The 15,515-nt window shown below is 52.0% G+C and overlaps 1 protein-coding gene across 2 annotated transcripts in view; it reads left to right on the top strand.

Moving 5' to 3' along the window:
* LOC138566951 (cornifelin homolog) overlaps positions 1-15,515 on the top strand; it is a 95,186-nt gene that overhangs the window by 43,438 nt on the left and 36,233 nt on the right. The gene's annotated exons all lie outside the window — the stretch shown is intronic.

The raw sequence follows: 15,515 nt of genomic DNA, 5'->3' as shown, positions 1-15,515 counted from the left end.
TTAAATATATTTTTTTTTAAATTAAAGGTATATCCATGGGGGGTGTTGGGAGGGGATGGGGAGGAGGGGGGGGTTGGGGTAGGGGTTTGGGATGGGGGGGTTAGGGGGGACCCCCCCTATAAAAAACATTAGTATTTGTGACATTTTACATAGTTATTTTAACATTGGTTTTTCGATTTTTTTTTCGACATTTTATTTTCGAATTAATGACTTTTTCTATTATATGTATGTGTTTTCGACATTTTTGAATTCGACATTTTTGTTTCGACATTTTTGTAATTCGAAATTATGTTTTCGATATTATGACTATAAACCGCTGGCTACCCTACCACTGTTTGGTTGTTGCTCTTTATTATGATTTATTATTTATCTGTATTCCTTTGCTTGGCACTTTCCACTTCCCCCCCCTTCCATGCACTTTTCCCCCTTTCCCTCTCCCATGCACTTTTCCCCCTTTCCCTCTCCCATGCACTTGCGCGTTCTCAATGTCACTGGGACTAGTAAGATTGTTGGTTTGTTGACCCTTGTTCCCCTCCCTTGCTTCGTCGCGCTCTGAAACACTTGTGTATGAGCGTGTTACAAATAAAATATCAATAGCTAGCCTTTTGGTTTTAGCCCCTGAGCTTCTATCTGGGGCTACAACCAAAAGATCAGGGGCTATAGCCCCCTCAGCCCACCCCTACCAAAGCCTCTGCATCAATCCCTGCCCTTCTAAATTTCCTGGCAACCAAGGACTTCTTGGTGGGGGAGTAGAGCCCCTTAACATTCGGTGTACATACACGCAGACTGTCACCCATCATCACTCGACCAATCTCCATGCCCAAAGTGAATCTCAGAACAAAAGCGGACCCCCGACACAAGAAAGAACTCAATTCACAGGAGTGCATTGCCTGTGAAGAGATTTGCAGTTGCCTGTGTTGTACTTCATGTGAGTGTGTGAGTGTGCGTGTGTTCTGCCTTCTCCCATGAATAGATTGCAGTTGCATGTGTTGTACTTCATGTGAGTGTGTGCACATGTGTTCTGCCTTCTGCCATACATTGATTGCAGTTGCCTGTGAATAGATGTACAGTTGCCTGTGTTGTACTTCATGTGAGTGTATGCATGTGTTTTCTGTCTTTGGCCATGCATGGATTGCAATTCTCTGTGGTGTACCTCATGTAAGTTTGTGTATGTGTTCTGCTTTCTGCCATGCATAGATTGCAGTTGCCTGTGAATAGATTTGCAGTTGCCCGTGTTGTACTTTATGTGGGTGTAGGTGTGTGTGTTTTGCCTTCTGCCATGCATAGACTGCAGTTGCCTGTGTTGTACTTCATGTGGGTGTTTGTGTGTGTGTGTTCTGATTGCAGTTGCTTGTTTTGTACTTCATGTGAGTGTGTGTGTGTGTGTTCTGTGTGTGTTCTGCCTTCTGCCATGAATAGATTGCAGTTGCCTGTGTTGTACTTCATGTGTGTGTGCGCGTGTGTTCTGTCTTCTGCCATGAATCGTTTGCATTTGCCTGTGAATAGATTTGCATTTGCCTGTGTTGTACTTCATGTGAGTGTGTGCACGTGTGTGCTACCTTCTGCCATGCATAGATTGCCGTTCCCTGTGTTGTACTTCATGTGAGCGTGTGTGTTCTGCTTTCTGCCATGCATAGATTGCAGTTCCCTGTGTTGTACTTCATGTGAGCGTGTGTGTTCTGCTTTCTGCCATGCATAGATTGCAGTTGCCTGTGTTGTACTTCATGTGAGGGTGTGTGTTCTGCCTTCTGCCATGAATAGAGTGCAGTTGCAGGTGTTGTACTTAATTTGAGTGTGTGCGCTTGTGTTCTGCCTTCTGCCATGAATTGATTGAAGTTGCCTGTGAATAGATTTTCAGTGGCCTGTGTTGTACTTCATGTGAGTTTGTGCACATGTGTTCTGCCTTCGGCCATACATAGATTGCAGTTGCCTGTGTTGTACTTCATGTAAGTGTGTGCACGTGTGTTCTGCCTTCTGCCATGAAAAGATTGCAGTTGCCTGTGTTGTACTTCATGTGGGTGTGTGAGCGTGTGTTTTGCCTTCGGCCACGCATATATTGCAGTTGCCTGTGTTGTACTTTATGTGAGTGTGTATGTGTGTGTTCTGCCTTCTGCCATGAATAGATTGCAGTTGCCTGTATTGTACTTCATGTCAGTGTGTGCGCTTGTGTTCTGCCTTCTGCCATGAATTGATTGAAGTTTCCTGTGAATAGATTTGCAGTTGCCTGTGTTGTACTTTATGTGAGTGTGTGTGTGTGTGTTCTGCCTTCTGCCATGAATAGATTGCAGTTGCCTGTGTTGTACTTCATGCGAGTGTGTGCGCCTGTGTTCTGCCTTCTGCCATGAATTGATTGAAGTTTCCTGTGAATAGATTTGCAGTTGCCTGTGTTGTACTTCATGTGAGTGTGTGTGTGTGTTCTACCTTCTGCCATGCATAGATTGCCGTTCCCTGTGTTGTACTTCATGTGAGTGTGTGTGTGTTCTGCATTTGCCTGTGTTGTACTTCATGTGAGTGTGTGCATGTGTGTTCTGCCTTCGGCCATGCATAGATTGCAATTCCCTGTGTTGTACTTCATGTGAGTGTGTGTGCCTTCTGCTTTTTGCCATGCATAGATTGCAGGTACCTGTGTTGTACTTCATGTGGGTGTGTGTGCATGTGTTTTGCCTTCTGCCATGCATAGATTGCAGTTGCCTGTGTTGTACTTCATGTGTGTGTGCGTGTGTTCTGCCTTCTGCCATGCGTAGATTGCAGTTGCCTGTGAATAGGTTTGCAGTTGCCTGTGTTGTACTTCATGTGAGTGTGTGTGTCTTCTGCTTTCTGCCATGCATAGATTGCAGGTACCTGTGTTGTACTTCATGTGGGTGTGTGTGCATGTGTTTTGCCTTCTGCCATGCATAGATTGCAGTTGCCTGTGTTGTACTTCGTGTGTGGGCGTGTGTTCTGCCTTCTGCCATGCGTAGATTGCAGTTGCCTGTGAATAGGTTTGCAGTTGCCTGTGTTGTACTTCATGTGGGTGTGTGTGCATGTGTTTTGCCTTCTGCCATGCATAGATTGCAGTTGCCTGTGTTGTACTTCATGTGTGTGTGCGTGTGTTCTGCCTTCTGCCATGCGTAGATTGCAGTTGCCTGTGAATAGGTTTGCAGTTGCCTGTGTTGTACTTCATGTGGGTGTGTGTGCATGTGTTTTGCCTTCTGCCATGCATAGATTGCAGTTGCCTGTGTTGTACTTCATGTGTGTGTGCGTGTGTTCTGCCTTCTGCCATGCGTAGATTGCAGTTGCCTGTGAATAGGTTTGCAGTTGCCTGTGTTGTACTTCATGTGGGTGTGTGTGCATGTGTTTTGCCTTCTGCCATGCATAGATTGAGGAACCAACCTCTGTATTACCTGCTCACCTCTCTGCCTACAATACTGCTGCATTATGTTGTGCCTCTTGCTTGGTGGCTACATGCCTGCTGCCATGGCTGTGTCTATCTTTACATGCGCGAGGGAAGCTTGCACGATTCCATCATAATCGGCGCATGCGCTGAGGGAGGGGAATTGGACTTCTGCTGCCTACATGGTGCATGGTCTCTTTCTTCTCTCTCTCTTGGTGACTCTCTCAACTATAGACCACTGCAGCCACCCAACAGCAGAAGGGACCCCTTCGCTTCAAGCTGCGCTGCTGGTGCGAAGCCCGCTCTGGTTCTCCCTGCTCCCGACCAGGAATTCCTTGCTCTCTCTTCTGCTCTTTACTCAGGCAAGTCCAACTGTTACACCAACTTCATCTCCTCTCTCACCCTCACAAGGTTTCCATGACCCACGAGTCAAGGCTCCCGCCACCTCCTGGCACAACTATTTTCCATCCTGACTCTCTGTCCTCCGAAATCTCTAAGATGCCAGACGCCCTATCAGCCCTCCTCTCTCTACTCCACCCCTTCCTTTTCTCGCCAACCCCCTACCCTCACACCCTCCTCACTATCAGACGTTCAACGCATCCCTCTCTCTGGCTGAGATGGCACCTATCCTCCCGGCGGCCACCCCGCCTGAGCTACTACTCACCCCCTTGCAATGCAAACAGGCAAGGAGCTGGCACCCGTGTTCTGTGCCTAACTGGAGAGGTTGAAGCCTGCCAGCCGTTCAGCATCTTCTCTGGTGTCTTCCTGGACTATTACAAGGTTCTTTATTATATGATATGATATGATATGATATGATATGATATGATATGGCATTTATAAAGTGCCTATACACAAGTGTTTCTAGGCGCGACGAGGCAAGGGGGGATACAGAGGGAAGACAGAGACAACGATCTTACTACGCCAAGTGCCATTGACTTCGCGCAAGTGCAGGGGAAAGGGGAGGGGAAAAGTGCTATGGGCAGGGGAGGAAGGGTAAGTGCTGTACACGGGATCAAAACAACAAGTAGTGCGGCCAGCAGTTGGCAAGTGCAAGGGTTAAGTGCAGACAGCGGGTGTCCAATAAGTGCAGGTAAGGGGACTGTAGGGTTGCAGATACAGACCCAAGTGCAACGGTTGCCAGGAGGCAGTGCGGGTGTGCAACTGGGCAGGCAGGGTCCTGTGCCCGAATTTAGAGGGTAGTCAGGTGACCAGTGCAGTATCAGACAGGAGACTTTTAGAAATCACCCACTGCTGATGCCAACAACCCAGCCAAATGTCAACGTGTCTCTCGCCGTCCGCGCTATTCCCAGATTATAGGTCATTGCGCTTAATACCCAGAGGTTTCTAAGCACAGACCCGGGGTTCGAACATGTGTTGCGTCATCTTGCTTCCAAGGCGAACGCGTTGCACCTGAGCTATCCACCCGCGTTTTCTCTAACATGTAGTCTTCACTGCATCACTATCAGGGGGCCAATGAACTCAGTGACCCCTTACAATCTGGGTTCTGTGGGAGTCACTGCATAGACACAATCCCTACCCATAGCTTAACTCATACCTCACTGTGACTCAACACTGTGACTAGTCCTCTACACTCTTTCTCCTTGATCTCCCCGCCCCTTTGACACTGTTGGCTACTCCCTCACCTCCTTCAGACTCTTTCACAGGGGTTCAGGGTACCGTTCCCCCCTTGGGTGGCCTCCAACCGCACTGATCACTCCTTTTTCATTTCGTAGAACACTGGGACATCCTCCGCCCCTCCCGCTCCCCCGAACGGTCTTTCTTGGTTCTCTCTTCGTCACATTCTAGACGTCCTCTCTCAGCAACCTCCTCTACTCTTCTGGCCTCACATATCATCAATCGGTGATGATACGCAAATCCCCTCCTTTCCCCTCTTTCAGCCCTGACCTGTGCTCTCGCATCTCTAGCTGCCTATCCGCTATGCACCACTGGATGGCGCTGCATTCCTTGTTGCTCAAAGCCCCTAGAGCTGAAGGGATATGGTTCCTGGCCGCGAACGCTACGCCCTTTATCCCCTGTCCTGTACTCTCGCCCCTGACCTCCCCACCCAGTTTTTTGAAACCCCGCAATGTGTGTCTTCTCTTTGAAAGAGACGTGAAACATCGAGAGTCTGTCAACCCCACTGCTAAATCCGCCAGCCTCACCCCCCTGAATATCTGGAAAGTACCCCCTCCACCGCTCCTGTCACCCCCCCAAAATGGTCATGGCCACCCAGGTCCTCAGGCTGGATTACTGGCCCACCCTTCATGGTACTTTTATTCTATTTCTTTGCTCCTTACAGTAAGGTACTGAGCTTTGCTTCCCTTACACTGTGCAACCTAGCGTGATGCTTGGCCACCTCCACACACCGCCCTCACCCTTACTGCAAAATCTCTCCCTATTCATGATCCTTCTCCTTGTGTTTACATCCATGCATAGATCAGCAGCCACCCCCTTACCTGGCTAAAACCAGCCCCTGATGCCAACCCCCACGAACTCTCTGGTCCCATGCGGGCCTCTGCTCTAATCGTCCCCGTTCCACCATCTGCTGTCACTGCTGCTGTCTCCTGTGCTGTCTCTCGCTGTCACCGCTTCTACCTCCTGTGCTGTCTCCCGCTGTCACTGCTTCTACCTCCTGTGCTGTCTCCCGCTGTCACTGCTTCTACCTCCTGTGCTGTCTCACGCTGTCACTGCTTTTAACTCCTGTGCTGTCTCTTGCTGTCACTGCTTTTACCTCCTGTGCTGTCTCCTGCTGTCACTGCAACTAGCTCCTGTGCTGTCTCCTGCTGTCACTGCTTCTAACTCCTGTGCTGTCTCCCGCTATCACTGCTTCTAGCTCCTGTGCTGTCTCCTGCTGTCACTGCTTCTAACTCCTGTGCTGTCTCCCGCTATCACTGCTTCTAACTCCTGTGCTGCCTCACGCTGTCACTGCTCCTACCTCCTGTGCTGTCTCCCGCTGTCACTGCTTCTAACTCTTGTGCTGTCTCACGCTGTCACTGCTTCTAACTCCTGTGCTGTCTCCTGCTGTCACTGCTTCTAGCTCCTGTGCTGTCTCTTGCTGTCACTGCTTTTACCTCCTGTGCTGTCTCCCGCTGTCACTGCTTCTACCTCCTGTGTTGTCTCCTGCTGTCATGCTGCACCTCTTATGTGTGGGAGGGAAGCGTGCACTGCTTCTGCCCATGCTGTACTTGTTACACGTGTGATGGAAGCTTGCACTGCCTCTGCCCATGCTGTACTTGTTACACGTGTGATGGAAGCTTGCACTGCCTCTGCCCATGCTGTACTTGTTACACGTGTGATGGAAGCTTGCACTGCCTCTGCCCATGCTGTACTTGTTACACGTGTGATGGAAGCTTGCACTGCTTCTGCCCATGCTGCATTTGTTTTACGTGTGATGGAAGCACTGCTTCTGCTTATGTTGTGCCTCTTATGTGCCTGAGGGAAGCTTGTACTTCTGCTGCCCATGCTGTACCTGTCATAGGCGTGTGGGGGAGGGGGATGCTTGCACTGTATCTGCCCAAACTGTTTCCGTTATACATGTTGGGAATGCCTGGACTACCACTGCCCATGTTGCACCTGTCAGGCGTGCCAGGGAAGCTTGCACTGCGCCTGCCCCTGCTGAGCCTTTTCTGCATACATACATTTGAGGGAAGCTTGCACTGCGCCTGCCCCTGCTGAGCCTTTTCTGCATACATGAATTTGAGGGAAGCTTGCACTGCTCCTGCCCTTGCTGAGCCTTTTCTGCATACATGAATTTGAGGGAAGCTTGCACTGCTCCTGCCCTTGCTGAGCCTTTTCTGCATACATGAATTTGAGGGAAGCTTGCACTGCGCCTGCCCATGCTGAGCCTTTTCTGCATACATACATTTGAGGGACGCTTGCACTGCTTCTGCCCATGCTGAGCCTTTTCTGCATACATACATTTGAGGGAAGCTTGCACTGCGCCTGCCCCTGCTGAGCCTTTTCTGCATACATACATTTGAGGGAAGCTTGCACTGCTCCTGCCCATGCTGAGCCTTTTCTGCATACATGAATTTGAGGGAAGCTTGCACTGCTCCTGCCCTTGCTGTACCTGTTATACATGTAATGGAAGCTAGCATTGCTTCTGCATGTGCATTACCTGTCCTGTGAGTGAGAGTGCTTCTTGTGCTGTACCTTTTCTGTGTGTATAAGGGAAGCTTTCATTGCTTGTTTTTGCCTGTTTTATTTGCTGATATCACTGCTAGCCATGCTGCACATGGACTGCGTGTGAGGGAAGTTTGAGGTTCTGCTGCTCATACAGTACCTGTTCAGTGGGTGGGGATGTTCTCATCAACAGTGGCTTTTCTGTTGGGTAGGAGTGGAATCTCAAATTGCTGTGACAGAATGCCATCTGTGAGGGTGTGCAATCCCGAGTTTGCTTTATTTTTGCTACGCAAAATGGTGGCGTTTTCTTTCTCTCATGAAGTGTGCTCTGCTAAATATACGGAAACATCATACGCTGAATGTAATGTGGTGACATGGCATCGGTAGAGTAGAGCTGCCTTTAAATTTACTGGCACCACTGTTAATAAAAATACCTTTAACTGTAAAACCTCACTTGTCTGGTGTTAGAGGTTTGGTTAAATATAACTTTGATATGGTGGCAAATGAGGAGACACAGTTAGAATTACTAAATTAATAAAACCCAATCAGATATCGTGTATTATTTCCACATGGCTTCCACTGGGCCTGCAGGGCTGAGGCATGTATGTATTGTGTCGATCCTGGAAGTGCTACCCAAAACTGATGGCGGGCCTTGCACAGGATGCTCATTGTCATTTGCTACCATGCTAAGACACTGTTTCCAGGAATATAGAGCCTATCTCTTCTAGGGGAGGGGCTAGGGCTGGGAGGGGACTATGCAGGGATGTAGTTACCCGAGTCCCTTTCATCTAAGGCAGACAGGGGTTGGGGGCGGGACAGTGTAGTTGGATAGGACCTGGCACACTGCAGAAGGTGCCAGCCATCCAGGATTTCCAAGGCCCCAAATTCCTTCCTGAGACCCCTAACATCCTGCAAACAAAGCATTCTGGGAATTGACATCGAAACCAATAAGCGTTGTTAAAACAGCATGCACTGGCCTCTTACAGAGGGCTTGGAATGGACGAATCTGCTGGGCCAAAGGGACTATGTAGGGGGGTGAGACCCCACCCTTCATTAAATCATCTTTACGAATCATCTTTCAACTCTCTTTGGGAAAGCACCTGGAAGAGCCATCTTTAATAATAATCTTGGATCCATCTGTAGATGTTTTCTCTGGACCCTTGTTGGGGTAAAGGCGACCTAAAGTCCTCAGCCATTGGGTAAGAACAATGATTTCCAATGAGCGTGCAGACCCTCTCGCTACACTCTTCAGGGTAATATTTGAAGTGATCTTCTGGCAGGAAGCCTTACTGCTGCTGCAGCGCTGAGACACACAACTCTGCTGAAATGACAGATCTGCAGGTGTTGCTGGCAATCCTATTGGCTCAGAAGAGCAGAAGACAGACTCACCTTTCCTCAGGGACCTGGAAATAGGGCCGCACAGCACCCTGAGGAGCAAAAGAAGCTGCCTTTGGCTCTCTCTGTCATTTTGAGCCACTTTCGTGGCGCTGCAAGTGGCGAGCTGCCTTTGACACTCTTGCCAACTCCATACTATGATAAGCTGAACATCAGCTCCTGTTCCAAACTAGTTTGAGCCACGAACAATTGCTGCTTGTCGAAGCTTAGCGCGTTATTCGATCCAGTCGAGCCAGCTCACTGCTGACGCCGAATCTCCACGGTTCCATGTGTTAAAATCGCGGCAAAAATGGCAGTGGACGCAAAATATTGCGGCAAAGAGGCTGTGGTTTTGCCGCCGCAATCCATGTAAAGGATGCGGGGGACACCCCGCAACCCGCGCTCCCCTTAAATGGTGTAATGGGGTACACCTTTAACGGGTCAAACCACAGCATTTTTGCTGCGATTATTTGTAGACGACATTTTTTGCAGCGATTTTATCACTGCATACCATCTGCACCTGCCTTGCATTGAGTTCAAGCCGAACCTCGAGGTACGGCAATTTGACATTGTCGGCCTGTTCTAAGTTGCTTTGAACCACGGGCTATTCAAATTTGTCAAACTGCGTCACTGTGCTGAATCCTGCGGAACCAGCTTGCCAACTCGAACGCACCTCGATGCACTGGAAAGCGCCCAGAAACTCAGCTCCATGCTGCTGAGACACTAAAAGCAGAAAATAAGGACTATATACATGGTTGTGTCCCCCTGGCTTTGTTGTATGGTAATTATTAACAATACACGTAGGAATACCCAGAGGTTTCTAAGCACAGACCCGGGGATCGAACCTGTGTTGCTCCGTGTAACCTTGCTTCCAGGGCGAGCACAATGCCCCTGAGCTATCCTCCCGAAACAATATGGGCCTTAGTGACATTCAAGTTCTCACTTTATGCTTTAATGACTTATTCCTGAATTTGTTTGACTTTTCTACTAGATGATTTACCTGTTCTTCAATACCCAGAGCATCCTTTTCTCCCAAAGCCTGCATTCTCTGTGCATCACATTACATGGGTGGGCTATTGGAGTCTTTAATCGTTTGTTCATCCTTTTACTTTCATTAAAGTCTTATGTTTATATAACCTCGACTGGACATTTCTTTCATATTTTTGCTACAGTGCAATTGTTGTTTGAATGCTTTCGTGTTGGCACGCACCCTCTTGAGGAGTACAGCCTGACCTCGACCCAGGCTCCCTTATAGAGGGGAGGTGGGTGTGCCAGGCATGCTGTGCCACCTTCCCCTTTGTGTCACTACTGGTGTGATAGTAGTACAGGGCGGAGTAGTTTAGAAACCACTCCTCCTCCCTGTACTCCTGCAGAGTAGTAGCCATTTCGTCACATGCTGTTACCTCTACTGCACCTGTTCTGTGTGTAAGGGATGATTTGAGATGCCGCTGGCCAGGCTGCACCTGTGCAGTGGGCGGGAAAGCGTGCATCGATGCAGTCCCTACCTTACCTGTCCTGAGTATAAAAGAAGATTGAACTGTTGTTACCTGCACTGCGCCTGTTCTCTCTGTCAGGTGAACTTACACTGCTGCAATCTGTCCTGCACCCAGGGGTGGACTGGGGGGGGGGGGTCACCAGCGGCCCGGGGAAAAAGGGGACTGCAGCCCAGTGTTAAAAATGTCCACCTGTGATGGACGCCACCAGGGGGCGCAGGCAACATGGCTGCCTGAGCTGAGAGCTCCGTACCCAGCCCCGGGTAACTGTTGGTAGCGAAGAAGAGTGGGGGCCCCACCCTCCTTGAGACCCCCCCACGAGATTGTGGGAACCCTCGGCCCCCAGCTGGGTCCAACTCCGACCCTCGGCCATGTAGGCTTCGCCGAGTTCGGCCGCCCGAGGGATTCACCGGCCCCTCCCCCCACACCCTGGAGCGGGGCTCGGCCGTGGGCCGCGGCGGGCGCGCCAGACTTGGAGAAGGAGGGACCAGATGCGACACGGAGAACGCAGAAGCCGAGGCGGAGACTGTACGCGGGACCTGCGGCCGAGCGAAGAGACAACCCGACGCCCGGACCCGCAGAGCAGCGCGTCGGCCCGGCGCGAGAGGTGAGAGCACCCCCGGCGCACCTGCGGACCCGGAGGGTCGATGCAGGAACACACCCCCCCCCCCGGCTTCAGGACGCCCGGGGCTCGACGTGGGATAGCGACCCCAGACACCCCCACGCTGGGGGGACGAACGGGGCCTGAAGCAGGTCCGTGGCGGCCCCGGCACCAACTACGCCGGTGAATCCCGGGGGCCGACGCAGGAGCGCACCCCCTCCCCAATTTTGACTCTCCCCCCTCGGGGACAAGCGGGGCTTCAGGTGGGACGGCAGCGGCCCCAGCCCCCAACACACCAACGGATCGGGGGGCCGATGCGGGAGCACACACCCCCCCCTGTCTCTCTCGCCCCGGCTTTGGCTTCCCCCCCATCCCCCTGATGACAAAGAGAATGTAGATAAGGGACACGGACCCAGAGTGACTGACAAGGTGGGACCCCGGGAGGTGAGACCTACGTCAAAGAGAGATCGGTACACGGAGGAACATAGGGGACCAAGGACTATTGGCGAGAGGTCAATCGGACCATTCCCCTCACGACCACCCCACTGGAGCACGACGCCGTGAGCACATTGCGGGAGGAGAAGGCACCGGAGGCACGCCAGAGGGCCCCACCGACACCAGACCCCCAACTTCTCGACTGGGCCACGTTCCACATACGGAAGCTTCGGCCTGGATGCGCCCATCGCTTGGGATCGCCATCGGGGGGGCATTCGTCCACCAGGTGCCTACCCGTCCCACCACCGGGGCCGCCAACTATACGCTGCACTCTCCCACGATCAAATTTGCGGGTTGGATAGGTTGCGCCAACTACAGCCCACCGGAGTGCCCCCCCCATGAGCTGGAGGGAGACCCTCGCCAAATACCAATTTGTGGCTTCCGAGGGCGAAATGGCGGCAGGGGGCACCTCCATCCCTCCCCCCGACCTGGGGGCTATACAAAACAATATCCAGATAATCCTAGAGGAGATACGTGGGATGAGAACTGACATGGGGGCTAAATTGGCGGACCTTACCACCAAAGTCACCACCCTCGAGGACCGGATGGAGGGGGTCGAAAATAACCAGCTCTCCGCAGCCCTCCTCGAGACCCAAATGGAGGTCAGGTTCCAGGACATGCAACGGCGGGAGGAGGAACTTCGGTTCAAAGTGGACGACATGGAAAATAGAGAAAGGAGGAATAACCTACGCATTTTTGGGCTGGTGGAATCCGAGGGCGAGACCATACAGGGTCTGGAGGGTAAAGTACTGGATATCATAAGGATTGTCCTGGGCGAGAGTGCCGGAGGCGAGATCAAATTTGATAGGGTCCACCGGGCGGGCGGAGGAGGCAGGGGCCCGCGTTCAGTGCTGGCTAGACTGCATCACTACAAAGACAAAGCCAAGATCCTAGAAAAGGCGAAAAACCTAGGCAATATCCAATATGGGGACTCTAGGGTGTCCATATTTCAGGACCTCTCAGCTCTCACCCTACTAATGAGGAAGAAATGTGGCACCCTCACAAGATGGCTACAGGGGAAGGGGGTCAGATACCGCTGGGGCCACCCCTTTTACCTAGCGTTTGAATGGCAGGGAGAGAAGTACCATCTGGTCTCGGAGGAGGACATTCAGAGGGCCACAGAGGACCTGCTTGGCGACATGCCCGCCCCCTCGGGCGGCAGAGTGGGTGGCACCCAAGATCCCCCTAGAGGTCCGGTCGGTCTGGGAAAGCTTAGCGGCAAGTCTAAGGTCAAGGGTACTCGTAAATTTCAGAAAACAAGACACCCATCAACGGCCTCCGAGGACCGCCCGAACTCATGACTATACCACTTTCTCGGGGGTTGAGGAACCCCACTGATGCTCCTGTATTCCAAGCTTTGGCAGAGCTGGAAAATGAGGCCTGGCCTCATGAAGCCAAGGCCGGGCGCCACGTTGGCGTGAGGTTTGAACCGCCAGGTTGGAGGGCGGGAAGCAGTTTGATGCAATGTTAATGGTTTGGTTGTGTTTCTCCCGATGTGGGGCTGAGTTTGAACCTTGGGGTGGGTGCGGGGGCCGGGGGGTTCGCGGGCTCCAGTGCTGACCACCTCCACCGAGGTAATGGTTGGGGTCGATATATATGGAAGAACAAAAGATGGGGATCCCTAATATAAGAAATACCCGGGGCTGGGGTAAGAGTCCTTGGTGGTTCGTTGACCAACCCCGACATCAGTTGTGGGGCGTGGACGGACGCCTTACAATGAAAGGGAAAAGGGAATGGGGGGAGGGGCGGGAGGGGAGGACTGGGTGGTGGAAGGGGTGTGGGGAACACAGGGGAAGGAAGGGGGTAATAGCCGAATCAAACTAGGGTTTACAATACGGACACAGGCTACAGGGCAACTCCGCGACACAGGACAAACAGAGGGGGCCTCCCCATATGACAATGGTTGAGGGCAAGATAGGCACACTTAATGTCAAGGGCCTTAACTCCCAGAACAAGAGATCCCTGACGAGTAACATGTTTCGCAAACAACAACTAACGGTACTCTTCCTCCAAGAGACTCACTATAGACAGGGCAAGGAATCACCCATAAGGGGAAGGGACATTGGATCCAATTACTGGGCCTCACACAGAAGTTCGAAGAAGGAGGGGGTAGGGATCCTCCTGAATTAAACGTTCCACCTCTCCAATACCGAAACCAAGAGGGGCTTTGGGGGGCGGTTCCTGGCAATCAAGGGCACTCATGAAGGCGAACGCATCACTCTGACTACCCTCTATGCACCCAACTCTGGCCAGATTAGGTTCCTAACCCAAATCATGGGGGTAATCGATGAATGGGCAGAAGGGGCCATGATCCTCGGGGGCGACTTCAATCTTGTAATGGACCCCAAACTAGACTGGTGGACGGCCCGAGGGGTTGGACCCAAGGCGATATCTAAAGATAATATTTCATTCCAGACTCTCCTGAGGGAACACTATTGGGAGGATGTTTGGCGGGCAACGCATCCAGAACCGGGAGGCTATACATTTTTCTCCCCTCCACACTTTACATACACCAGAATCGACCTGCTCCTGACCTCCAAGGAGGGAGGCGGAGTGGCCACGGACCCGCGAGTCGAGGCAATAACCTGGTCCGATCACGAGCTCCTAGTGGCGAGCTGGTTTCTCCCCATCTCCCCCTGATCAACCCACTGGAGGTGCAATGATGTGCTTCTCAGAGACCCAGTCTTTAGGGACTTCCTAAGAGGCGAAATGGCGGCATATTTCGAAATAAATGATAACGGGGAAACTGACATGCCAACGGTGTGGGAGGCAGCAAAGGCCACCTTCCGCGGCCTCCTCATAGCAGAGGGAGCCAGATGTAAACGGGAAAGAGGGCTCGTCGAAACCAGGATACGGGCGGACCTTGGAATCTTGCGGGGTAGGCTCAATCAGGGGGTGACGGACAGGGAATCCATCTTAGTTGAAATGAGCGAGAAACGTCAGGCCCTACACACGGCTCTCATAGGTGAGGTGGTTAAGAAGCGGAGATACACACGCCAGAGGTACTATGAGAGGGGGGACAGGGTGGGAGCGCTGCTGGCTCGTAGATCCAGGGGATGTCGACTGGAGAGAAGGGTGGGCCCCATTAGAGGCCGGGAGGGCTCCATGCTTAACAACAAAGCAGAGGTAGTGGGCTCCTTCGCAGATTACTATAAGGAACTGTATACAAAACAGGGGGGAACATCACCAGAGGAGATGCGGGCATATTTGGAGGAATACCCCCCGCCACGCTTGACGGAGGCGGAACTACAGGCGCTAGAGTCAGACATAACTGTTGACGAGGTAGAGGCGGCCATCAAGAGGCTGAGGGTGGGTAAGGCCCCGGGGGGAGATGGCTACACAGCCGATTTTTACAAGCAGTTCTCATCTTCGCTGGTGGAACCCCTAGCCAAACTCTTTAACCAAATCCGAAACGAGGAGACGCTCCCACCCTCCTTCCTCCAGGCCCTCATCACGGCCATCCCGAAGCCGGGAAGGGACCCGAAGGAGTGTGGCTCCTACAGACCCATCTCCCTCTTAAACCTCGACGCAAAAATATTCACTAGAATTCTGGCATCTCGCCTAGAAAAGTGCCTTCCCCGACTGGTTCACCCCGACCAGGCGGGTTTCATACTTAACAGACAGGCCTCGGACAGCATGCGTAAAACTCTCCACGTGCTGTACTCAAGGGAGATCCGAAACGAGGGGGCCTTGCTCCTATCCCTAGACGCAGAGAAGGCCTTCGATAGGGTGAGCTGGGAATTCATGGGAGAGGTCTTGTCTGCGGTGGGAATGGGCCGGAGGTGGTTGGGCTGGATGGCGGCACTGTACTCTTCCCCAACAGCCAGGGTGGTAGCTAATGGGACGAAGTCAGAGTCCTTCCCCCTAGGGCGAGGTACAAGACAAGGATGCCCACTATCCCCCTTGATATACGCCCTAGTTATGGAACCCTGGGCAGTCTCGATACGTAACAACGAAAACATCAAAGGGGTCCAATTGGGTGACTCCCATTGCAAGATTAGTCTGTTCGCAGATGACGTCCTCCTGTATGTTACTAAGCCGTCACGGACGATCCCTC

The sequence above is a fragment of the Ambystoma mexicanum genome, chromosome 1p (assembly GCF_040938575.1).
Source record: "Ambystoma mexicanum isolate Mex_15411 chromosome 1p, UKY_AmexF1_1, whole genome shotgun sequence".
NCBI lineage: Eukaryota > Metazoa > Chordata > Amphibia > Caudata > Ambystomatidae > Ambystoma > Ambystoma mexicanum.
Note: the sequence above shows the minus strand (reverse complement) of the source record. Positions and strands in the feature narration are given on the sequence as shown.